Below are 12,141 nucleotides of genomic sequence, written 5' to 3' on the forward strand. Positions count from 1 at the left end.
CCTGACATTCCAGGTTCCTGTGCAATATTGCTCTTTACAGCGTCGGACTTTACTTCCATCACCAGTGACATCCACAACTGAGTGTTGTTTTCACTTTGGCTCTGTCTCTTCATTCTTTCTGGAGCTGTTTCTCCACTGATCTCCAGTAGCATATTGGGCACCTACCAACCTGGGGAGTTCATCTTTCAGTGTCCTATGTCTTTGCCTTTTCATACTGTTCATGGGGTTCTCAAGGCAAGAATACTGAAGTGGTTTGCCATTCCCTTCTCCAGTGGACCACATTCTGTCAGACCTCTCCACCCTTACCCATCCATCTTCGGTGACCCTACACGGCATGGCTCATAGTTTCACTGAGTTTCATGATTCATAAGGTGTGACTCAAAGAGAAGCAGACAGAGAAAGGGAAGGATGGGAAGGAGGAGGAAACCATTTTCTAAAGCTCCCCACCCTTAGGTCCAGGATGAAGCAATCCTAGTCAGCAAGAGTACACAGGGAGCTTCAGAGCCTAGGAATGAATCTGGCCTCCTGGGGAGACCTCCCAGCAGCTAGCCTCAATCTGAATCAGTGCCTACACTCCAGCCCCACCCTTTCCCCAGACTGGGCCTCCTGCTGGCTGCCCTGGGCTCAGGCACATCTCCTCAGCGTGTTCTCACAGTAATCCAAGTCTATGCCCCAACCAGTAATGCTGAAGAAGTTGAAGTTGAACTGTTCTATGAAGACCTACAAGACCTTCTAGAATTAACACCCAAAAAAGATGTCCTTTTCATTACGGGGGACTGGAATGCAAAAGTAGGATTTCAAGAAACACCTGGAGTAACAGGCACATTTGGCCTTGAAGTATAGAATGAAGTAGGGCAAAGGCTAATGGAGCTCAGCGAAAAGAACGCACTGGTCATAGCAAACACCTTCTTCCAACAACACAAGAGAAGGCTCTACACATGGACATCACCAGGTGGTCAACACCGAAATCAGATTGATTATATATTCTTTGCAGCCAAAGATGGAGAAGCTCTATACAGTCAGCAAAAACAAGACCAGGAGCTGACTGTGGCTCAGACTATGAACTCCTTATTGCCAAATTCAGACTTAAATTGAACAAAGTAGGGAAAACCACTAGACCATTCAGGTATGACCTAAATCAAATCCCTTATGACTATACAGTGGAAGTGAGAAATAGATGTAAGGGACAAGATCTGATAGACAGAGTGCCTGATGAACTACGGACGGAGGTTTGTGACACTGTACAGGAGACAGGAATCAAGACCATCCCCATGGAAAAGAAGTGAAAAAAAGCAAAATGGCTGTCTGAGGAGGCCTTACAAATAGCTGTGAAAAGAAGAGAAGCCATATTCAAATGGGAAAGATATACCCATCTGAATGCAGAGTTCCAAAGAACAGCAAGGAGAGATAAGAAAGCCTTCCTCAGGGAAAAGGGAGAGACTAGAGATCTCTTCAAGAAAATTAGAGATATTAAGGGAACATTTCATGCAAAGATGGGCTCGATAAAGGACAGAAAAGGTAGGGACCTAACAGAAGTAGAAGATATTAAGAAGAAGTGGCAAGAATACACAGAAGAACTGTATAAAAAAGATCTTCACGACCCAGATAATCACGATGGTGTGATCACTCACCTAGAGCCAGACATCCTGGAACGTGAAGTCAAATGGGCCTTAGGAAGCATCACTACTGACAAAGCTAGTGGAGGTGATGGAATTCCAGTTGAGCTATTTCAAATCCTGAAAGATGATGCTGTGAAAGTACTGCATTCAATATGCCAGCAAATTTGGAAAACTCAGCAATGGCCACAGGACTGGAAAAGGTCAGTTTTCATTCCAATCCCAAAGAAAGGCAATGCCAAAGAATGCTCAAACTACCATACAATTACACTCATCTCACATGCTAGCAAAGGAATGCTCAAAATTCTCCAAGCCAGGCTTCAGCAATACGTGAACCATGAAATTCCAGATGTCCAAGCTGGTTTTAGAAAAGCCAGAGGAACCAGAGATCAAACTGCCAACAGCTACTGGATCATTGAAAAAACAAGAGTTCCAGAAAAACATCTATTTCTGCTTTACTGACTATGCCAAAGCCTCTGACCGTGTGGATCACAATAAACTGTAGAAAATTCTCAAAGAGATGGGAATACCAGACCACCTGACCTGCCTCTTCAGAAACCTGTATGCAGTTAGAACTGGATATGGAACAACTCACTTGGTTCCAAATAGGAAAAGGGTACATCAAGGCTGTATATTGTCACTCTGCCTATTTAACATATATGCAGAGTCTATCATGAGAAATGCTGGGCTTGATGAAACACAAGCTGGAATCAAGATTGCCAGGAGAAATATCAATAACCTCAGATATGCAGATGACACCACCCTTATGGCAGAACGTGAAGAAGAACTAAAGAGCTTCTTGATCAAAGTAAAAGAGCAGAGTGAAAAAGTTGGTTTAAAGCTCAACATTCAGAAAACCAAGATCATGGCATCTGGTCCCATCACTTAATGGCAAATAGATGGAGAAACAGTGGAAACAACGGCAGACTTTGCGGCTCTAAAATCACTGCAAATGGTGATTGCAGCCATGAAATAAAAAGACACTTACTCTTTGGAAGGAAAGTTATGACCAACTTAAACAGCATATTAAAAAGCAGAGACATTACTTTGCCAACAAAGGTCCATCTAGTCAAGGCTATCGATTTTCCAGTAGTCATGTATGGATGTAAGAGTTGGACTATAAAGAAAGCTGAGTGCTGAAGAATTGACACTTTTGAACTGTGGTGTTGGAGAAGACTCTTGAGAGTCCTTTGGACTGCAAGGAGTTCCAACCAGTCCATCCTAAAGGAAATCAGTCCTGAATGTTCTTTGGAAGGACTGATGTTGAAGCTGAAGCTCCAATACTTAGGCCACCTGATGTGAAGAGCTGACTCATTTGAAAAGAGCCTGATGCTGGGAAAGATTGAAGGCAGGAGGCGAAGGGGATGACAGAGGATGAGATTTTTGGATGGCATCACCGACTCAATGGACATGAGTTTGAGTAAATTCCAGGAGTTGGTGATGGACAGGGAGACCTGGCATGCTGCAATCCATGGGGTTGCAAAGAGTTGGATACAACTGAGTGACTGAACTGATGTATCAGGTATTTAAGGAGAGGGGCTAAAAAAAATGTAGGGAAAAATGGCTGTCCAACCCCTGCAAGCTGGGAGAGCTTCCACATACAATGTTCTGTCTGCTTGCATCCATTCATGCTTCCATCCTATTAGAGATCATCTTGTCTGTGTAAGACTCTTGCCAACTTCAACACACTTACGTAAAGAAAGTGAAAGTGTTAGTTGCTGAATCATGTCTGAGTCTTTGCAATCCCATGGACTGTAGCCTGCCAGGCTCCTCTGTCCATGGGATTCCCCAGGCAAGAATACTGGAGTGGGTTGTCATTTCCATTCTCTTTAATTATGCATATTATACCCACTAAGACTCCTAGAGGCAATATTTACACAGAGCTGTCTACATTCAAAATTTTGGTCTCAACTATCTTGAACTTTGGTAGTTTGGTAGGCAGGCACTCTGTCATTAGTGTCCCCTAGAAGTGCTCACTGCTACACTGCAGATTGGAGCCTGGTGTATCTCAAACATGTCTGCTCATCAGACTCACTTTCTAAAACATAGGTTCCGGGTCTCTAGGACCCAGCAGTCAGCATTTTGTTGTTTTCCCAAGTGATTCCTTAATCACGCATAGGTCACAGCAGATCAAGCCACATAAGACATGCAACCATAGCCTCTTATGTATCAGCCAAGTATATGTAACATAAAATGCTTCTATAGGAAAAAAAAGTGTATTTTCTTACAAAACAAATTAACAGCATGTATTGAGTGCTACGATAATCTGAAAACCTATTACATTACAGGTTGCATAATCACATTAAAATTCCTATGCATCTGTATAGGGACAGGAAACTTCAGATCCAATTTAAGAAGGAATCTGATTTTCTACCATCTCTGCATTAACAGAATAATAAACAAAATAAAAGGCAAAAAAGACTCAATTTTAAAAATGCATATATATTTCAAAGCGAAAGAGCACCATCTAGTGGCCAGAAATATAAATTATCAATGAACACAACAAAGACGAAACAATCACCAGTAGCATCGAACTGTCTCCACGGCTCAAAGCAGCACTCGTTTGGAACATGGTTCTTTAAAAAAAAAAAAAAAAACTCAAGTCTCTGAAGTACAGAGGAAAAGATGACAAAATTCTGATTTAGACTGCTAAAGCAGCCATAGTATGGTACTTTTCTTTCCCTCTTCGCTCTTGCTTAAGGGCATCTACAGGACGTGAGCTCTTCTTCCAGGTTGAACTTAATGCTCTCATCTCAAACCCTGAAATACTACTCCTGCTTTCAGTAAGTGTTACAGTTCCCATTCAAACTTGGCCCATGTACCAGCACAAGCGACTATGGTGTCATTCAGACCCATTCTGGAAATACTCAATAGAGAGATGAAAAATCAAAGTATGAACTATATTAATAAACATAAAAACAAGGAAAAGGACTCTTGGAGGATGGTGGGAAAATAGAAAATAAGTATGCAGTCTCCTCTTCCCCAGAACTAATGACTTTGTAGGACCACTCTCATTCAAGCATGAAAGTTTGAAGACATTGCTCTAAAAATAATATTGACTGCTGTTGAATCGACCCTCAAACTGGATAGAGGGATTATTTTAATGGATTTTATCACTTCCACAGCTGGATCACTGAAAAAAACAAGAGAGTTCCAGAAAAACATCTATTTCTGCTTCATTGACTATGCCAAAGCCTTTGACTGTGTGGATCACAATAAACTGTGGAAAATTCAGAAAGAGATGGAATCCCAGACCACCTGACTTGCCTCTTGAGAAACCTGTATGCAGGTCAGGAAGCAACAGTTAGAACTGGACATGGAACAACAGACTGGTTCCAAATAGGAAAAGGAGTACATCAAGCTGTATATTGTCACCTTGCTTGTTTAACTTATATGCAGAGTACATCATGAGAAACGCTGGGCTGGAGGAAGCACAAGCTGGAATCAAGATTGCTGGAAGAAATATCAATAACCTCAGATATGCAGATGACACCACCCTTATGGCAGAACGTGAAGAAGAACTAAAGAGCCTCTTGATGAAAGTGAAAGAGGAGAGTAAAACAGTTGGCTTAAAGCTCAACATTCAGAAAACTAAGATCATGGCATCCAGTCCCATCACTTCATGGCAAATAGATGGGGAAACAGTGGCTGACTTCAGTTTTCTGGGCTCCAAAATCACTGCAGATGGTGACTGCAGCCATGAAATTTAAAAAAGACGCTTACTCCTTGGAAGGAAAAGTTATGACCAACCTAGATAGCATATTAAAAAGCAGAAACATTACTTTGCCAACAAAGGTCCCTCTAGTCAAGGCTATGATTTTTCCAGTGGTCACGTATGGATGTGAGAGCTGGACTGTGAAGAAAGCTAAGCGCCAAAGAATTGATGCGTTTGAACTGTGGTGTTGGAGAAGCCTCTTGAGAGTCCCTTGGACTGCAAGGAGATCCAACCAGTCCATCCTAAAGGAGATCAGTCCTGGGTGTTCATTGGAAGGACTGATGCTGAAGCTGAAACCAATATTTTGGCCACCTGATGCAAAGAACTGACTCATCTGACAAGACCCTGATGCTGGGAAAGATTGAGGGCAGGAGGAGAAGGGGATGACAGAGGATGAGATGGTTGGATGGTATCACCAACTCAATGAACATGGGTTTGGGTGGACTCCATCACGGGAGTTGGTAATGGACAGGGCAGCCTGGCATGCTGTGGTTCATGGGGTCGCAAAGAGTCGGACATGATTGAGCGACTGAAATGAACTGGACAGCGCCAAAAAAGTAGATTCTCAGCAAACTGTTGTGGAATAGATTGATGGCTCCCCTATTTTGGAGAGAGGGCAGAATACAGAGAGAGGAGATGTAAATCTGTGGAAAGAGTTGAAGCCTCACATCCGTGGTGACCATATGTCCAGCACTTCCCAACATAGTTTTGATTTCAAATATTCTCATCTCAGCACCTCTATAAAAGTACAGAAAACTGTCAAATATTTGTCCAGAGTTTTGTTTTTTAGATTCCTGCCCCATTAATCTGCTCACAGCTCTCTGGTGTCATCCTATGGAAGAGAAGAAGAGTTGACAGTGATGCAACCTTCCATACGGAATACGAAGCTGTATGGACATGGGTTTGATACGAGTATATTATATGTGTACCCTGCAAAATAGCCAAACCTCGGGGCAACACAGGTTTTTTATGACTCCATATGGAAATTCATAAGGACTTGGTAAGAAAACAAATGTTTTCATAAGAACATGATAAATACCATATTTTCAGAAAGATAAATGTTTCAAAGAGTCTGTATGTTTATTTGAGCTTAAGTGATGGTTTTAAAAAGAGAATCTCTTAGAACTCTGGTGTCTCCCCTCTGGTTTCCCATCCTTGTAAACAGGGCCCATCCTGGAAACATCAGAGGATATTTTAGTATCTTTTCCTTCTCTCTCAAGTTTAAACTTCCTTTCTGTTTCATTCCTATCCCACAGCAAAAATCTACAGAATATGCTCACATCAGCCATTTCACTGTATTTATTCAATATTATGCGGCAGAAAGTAAGGTGCTTTCTGCTTACATGATGAACTGAAGCCACTGATGTCTCATCAATGATCTAACTGTAACTACTTTCTTGTTTCCATGGTTTGAGTGCTGTTGAACGAAACTTCAATCAAAAATTCAAAGCAATGATTCATTGTCAGCATGCTCTCTTGGACAGAAAAAAGAAAGAAAATCCTTTGTTTGACTAACCTCAGTTCTCCCACTCACAACACCCCCAAATAAAAACATCATATTAGAACTGCATGTCTGTTTATGGGGGAATATTCCATACCCTATCCTAAAATCAGGATGGCTTTTGGTACATTTTTACAAATAAACAGGGCTTCCCAGGTGATCAGAATGGTTCAAGAATCTGCCTGCCAATGCAGGAGACACAAGAGACTCAGGTTCAGTCTCTGGGTCAGGAAGCCCCGCTGGAGTAGAAAGTGGCAACCACTCTAGTATTCTTGCCTGGAAAATCCCATGGACAGAGGAGCCAGACAGGCTACAGTCCACGGGGTCGCAAAGAGTCAGACACATCCAAGCAACTGAGCATATACAAACGAACAAAATGGTCAGCCTGGCCTTAAACCCATAAGAAGAGAGCATGGGGCAGAATTCACTTTCTCCTGGCTTGGAACTCTTCTCACTTTTATTTCGTGCTCTTCCTAAAAACGCTTAGCCTTTAAACCTGACTAACCAAGGATGTTGGCTGGGGACGGGTCTGTCAACGCTGTTAGGAATGGGTCAGTGTTGACAGGCAGAGAATTTCAGTTTCCTCTGAAATTCCCTCAAACACTGGGAATATATCCTCCGTTGGCAAGTAGTTCCAAGTAGTAATGGCCAAAGTTTTTATGGAAGGAAAACTTTGGCTCTAGGATAAGAATTTTGCCCAACAGCCAACATACGTCTCAGAAAAATCTCCAGGCATCTCAAGGGCACTGGTTGACTTGGATCACATTGGGGGGATGCTAGGAAAGCCAGCAGATATCACAGAGCAGCTATTATCGTTTAAGGTCTTTGACCCTGCCTAAGCTATAGAGTTCCTTCGTGCTGAGAGGAACAGTCATAGATTCTACCGTCATGATGATAAGTTCCGAATCCCAATTCAGCATAAACAATCTCTGTTATCATGAGAGGTCACTGAATCTACTGAATCTCTGGAGTGTACTTTCTTCAAAAAAAATAAAGGGGAGCGGGAGTTTGGTCAGATCATTTATATAATGTTTCATAAATCTAAATTTCTTTGGTGTAAAGCAGTACTATCAGATTCTTAAATAAAAATAACCTCAACAAGTTTATTTTCCAATTTTGGGGGATCTCATGAGTGGCTCACACCAAAGATTTGTTGTTGTTGTTCACTAAGTCATGTCCGACTCTTTGCAACCTGATGGACTGTGGTCCACCAGGGTCATCTGTCCCTTCAACTCTCTCCTGGAGTTTGCTCAGATTCATGTCCATTGAGTCAATGATGCTGTTGAACCATCTCATCCTCTGCCACCCCCTTCTCCTTTTGCCTTCGATCACACAAAAGATACCACATCTCATCCTCTGCCCCCCCCTTCTCCTTTTGCCTTCGATCACACCAAAGATACCACCATCTAAAATGTTTCCAAGAAGCAGAAGATACAGGAGGGAAACACAAGTGTGTCTGAAACTGTGTTCCGCCTCTGAGTGGAAGAAGATTCGGCCCCCAACCTTGCTGACAGACCCACAAGCGGCTTCAGAGATGGCAGCTTGGGCTGGCCTCGTGTGCCGTATACTCTGGGAATGTGGAATCGTGTGTCACAGTAGATGAAACTCAGTGCTCACCCCACTGTCATCTCCTGCAGATGGAGCTTGTAAGCATAAAATGTGTGCAGTGACAAGCCCAGAGGGACTGGGATTCCACCTTGCACCCTACTGAGCTACATCACTATTCGCAGCTAGAAACCATCCCTGTCTGCTATTCTGATCACTTTTCCTTCAGGCTGGTAAGTGGGTTTGCTGATCAGCAAAAGTCGATTAAACTTACGGTCAACTGGCCACGGCTTGTATATTTCTGTGAAACTAAACAGTTTCCCTGTAACTTCCTGAGAAAAAGACTTTCCTTTTTTTTGGGGGGGGGAGGGATAAAAGTGTGATATGGGTCAAATACATACCAGTATCACCTTTTTAAAGTAAAGATATATATTTGATCCAGATAGAAAACCTCATCCAACCTACTGGGAATAACTTGAAAAGAATGAAACAGAGTCACAGGAAGTCAATGCACTTGAAGCTTATTCTATAGCCAGTGATACCCCAGGTTCTTTCAAGGAATGCTCTTTGATAACAAGAATTCCAATAAACTGAGTTAGCATTAAAATAAAAGGGCAAGGAGTTTATTTGGACAGAGGTAGAAGAGTCCAAGCTGTAAATATTTAAGGCAAACTGTTGCTGAAAGAATAGTCGGATAGTATAACTGGGATCAAGAAAAACAAATTCACCTGTAAGTATTTCCTAAACATCTATGCTGCTTTAGGGTAAGGCATAAACTCATGCTTATTTATCTTACTTGAAAACAACCAATAAAAAAAACTGGGCTTCCCTAGTGGCTCAGTGGTAGAGAATCCAGCAGTCAATGCAGGAAACACAGGTTCCATGCCTGGTCCAGGAAGGTCCCATATGCTGAGGGGCAGCTGAGCCCATGCGCAACTGCTGAGCCAGAGCGCTGAACCTACCGAAGCCCACATGCCCGAGCGCCCGTGCTCTGCAGCGAGAAGCCCTCACACCACAACCAGGGGAAACGCTTGTGCAGCAACCAAGACCCAGCACAGCCAAAAACAAAAACAGACGTCTAAAAAAAGATTAATCCCCTTACTAGTCAACTAGAAGACAAAAGGGCTGGATACTGAGATGTGAAAAATCAAATGTGTTTTAAATTCAAAGACCTAATTTTCACAAGAATAAAAGGTTTGCACTGTTACCTACAATCACTTTACATACCATGGTGCCCCTAGATAACTTCCTATCAAAATTCCATTCAGAAGAAAGAAAGAATACGCAATAGGGAAATGGTATTCTTGACAGTGGCATGAATGACACAGCAAGTTAAAAGACGAGAAAGCACAGCAAGTTCCTCAAGACGTTTTCAGTTCAACCGTTTGACAGTGACTGGGATGAGGCGTCCTAACCTCTTTGGTCGGAAAAGGCAATGGCACTCCACTCCAGTACTCTTGCCTAGAAAATCCCATGGATGGAGGAGCCTGGTAGGCTGCAGTCCATGGGGTGGTGAAGAGTCAGACACAACTGAGCGACTTCACTTTCACTTTTCGCTTTCATGCATTGGAGAAGGAAATGGCAACCCACTCCAGTGTTCTTGCCTGGAGAAGCCCAGGGACGGGGGAGCCTGATGGGCTGCCGCCTACAGGGTTGCACAGAGTCGGACACGACTAAAGCGACTTAGCACCAGCAGCAGCAACCTCTTTGGTGATGAACACTTCAGGCAACTTCCTGCTGAATGCAAGGAAAGGGTGAATTCACATCCCAGGATGGAGCATATGGACTCTTTATCAAGTTGGTAGGAAAGAGCTATCAGCTTGAGAAAATCCAAAGCTAGCTAGAAGATATAAAAGAGCTTTTGCTGATGAAATACCAGCATTTCCAACAAAATCAGCAATAAAAGAGTTCCAAATCCACTGATAATATGCTGTGGTAATTGTTCTCTTCTGATGTTTTAGCTTTAGGAGGAAATAAGGCATAAGAGGATGAAGGAGGTCAATCAGGCACATATTTCTTTTCTGTTAAGATTCCTATGTGCCTTATCACAGCTATTTATTTAATCAGAAACAGTTTTAGGAACTCAGCAAAAAGCTAGAAATAATCTCAGAGAAAAACAACAAAATGCAAACAAAGTATAAAGCAAACTCGAGGCATAAGATGAGAAAATCAAGAACAGATGTACTTAAGGAGTGTGAGAATTGAGAAAAGGTTAATGACTTTATTTTATAAACCGCCTTATCTTATGCGGTGTAAACTCAACTCCATGCATAACTGCAGGGTTGCTATTCAGGTGGGGTGGCGGGGGGCGAGGCAAAAATCAAAAGCACAAAAGAAATGGGACGCGGAGGGTGAAAAAAATAAAGTTAAAAACACCAAGCCTGACCCAATTAGTTTCTTGAAGCCTTTTGGTATCTGAGGCTCTCCACTTCAGAAATACGAGGATTCTGAGAAGAGAGATGCAAGGAAACAAAACACCAGGAGGAGATCTGGAATCCTCTGAATGGTTTATACTGGGTTGGCCAGAAAGTTCACTCAGGTTTTTCCGTTACCTCTTATGGAAAAACCCAAACGACCTTACTGACTAACCCAGTACATAACAATTCTACAGCAAGTATGAGCAATGCTAGGTTACTTCAAGAGAGAACGTTCTCGTATGTGTGGTCGAGAGAGGGACGACGCTTGTGACAGTGGGGACAAAGCCACGGGGCCCGACAGAAACAGTAATGTGAGGGCTCAGGAGGAGGAAGGGCCGTGATTCCACAGAAGAGAGCTGGACTGAAGGCCTGCCCTCTGGAGTGGAACTCGAGTCCCAGGCTGATACCAGTGGTCCATCTGAGAGAAGAGGGAGCTTTGAGGAGGGGGTGGAGCTTGTGGTGGTTAAAGCATCCCCAGGAAACTGTACTGAGATACCAGCAAGTTATGCAAGAATTTCTGGGAGCCACGAGTGACTAATCTTCATTCTCTCTCCAAGGAACATGACTGTTCGCAGTGTACACAGCAGGTCCCAGAGGTATAAACCCTGGTCTAAACCCTGTCATCCGGGGCCAGCACGGACTGTTCCATCTGACAGCAGCTGGGACCACTCATGCAGAGTCTGAACACGGAGCTGCCGCCTGCAGCCACGGGAAAGCGACGGTGCTCTGAGGAGCTCACACACATTGCATGAGGGAAGTTCCACAAATGAAGATATGACCCTCTCACACCATACACGTGGCCTCTTTGTTTTACTTCTGGCCTACTGAGAGGAGAAATTTAAAAAAAAAAAAAAAAAACCTGTGACTTTTGAAGATATTTGAGGCACAATTAAGGGCTTACATAAGAGACAGCAAAACTCTGAGCAGATCAGTTCTAAAAAAAACTTACGAGCTTGAGGCCGGCATTAAAATTCTCCCCCTTTCTCATCTCTGTTGTAAGATCTAGTGAGGAAGCTTTACAGAATGCCCTGAAGAGCAGTCAATTAAGGGCCCACATGACTCTGGGGGTTAAAGACTGTTGCAATCTTGTTCGTGATCTCAAGAAAGCAATTTTCACAAGAAGCGGAAGTAACTAATACTTGGTAAATGAGCCTAAAAGAAAATTATTCCGAAAGGCCTATCTACCAGTCCTTTCTTCTTCCCCCCACTTTCTACAGGATAGCTGAACAGCTGACTGTTAATACTTCTTATGCAGCCACACATATTGAAACAATAGTCATACCCCTGTCTCCAACTCAGTATCACTCTGTATATTGTTCATTTCTCTCATACTTTTTCAGTAACTGT

The 12,141-nt window shown here is 42.9% G+C and overlaps 1 protein-coding gene across 1 annotated transcript in view; it reads right to left on the bottom strand.

Annotated features, from left to right (window-relative positions):
• The window catches only part of BICC1 (BicC family RNA binding protein 1), a 349,143-nt gene that overhangs the window by 68,488 nt on the left and 268,514 nt on the right, over positions 1 to 12,141 (bottom strand). The window lies entirely within an intron of this gene.

This window comes from Capricornis sumatraensis, chromosome 10 (genome assembly GCF_032405125.1).
Source record: "Capricornis sumatraensis isolate serow.1 chromosome 10, serow.2, whole genome shotgun sequence".
NCBI lineage: Eukaryota > Metazoa > Chordata > Mammalia > Artiodactyla > Bovidae > Capricornis > Capricornis sumatraensis.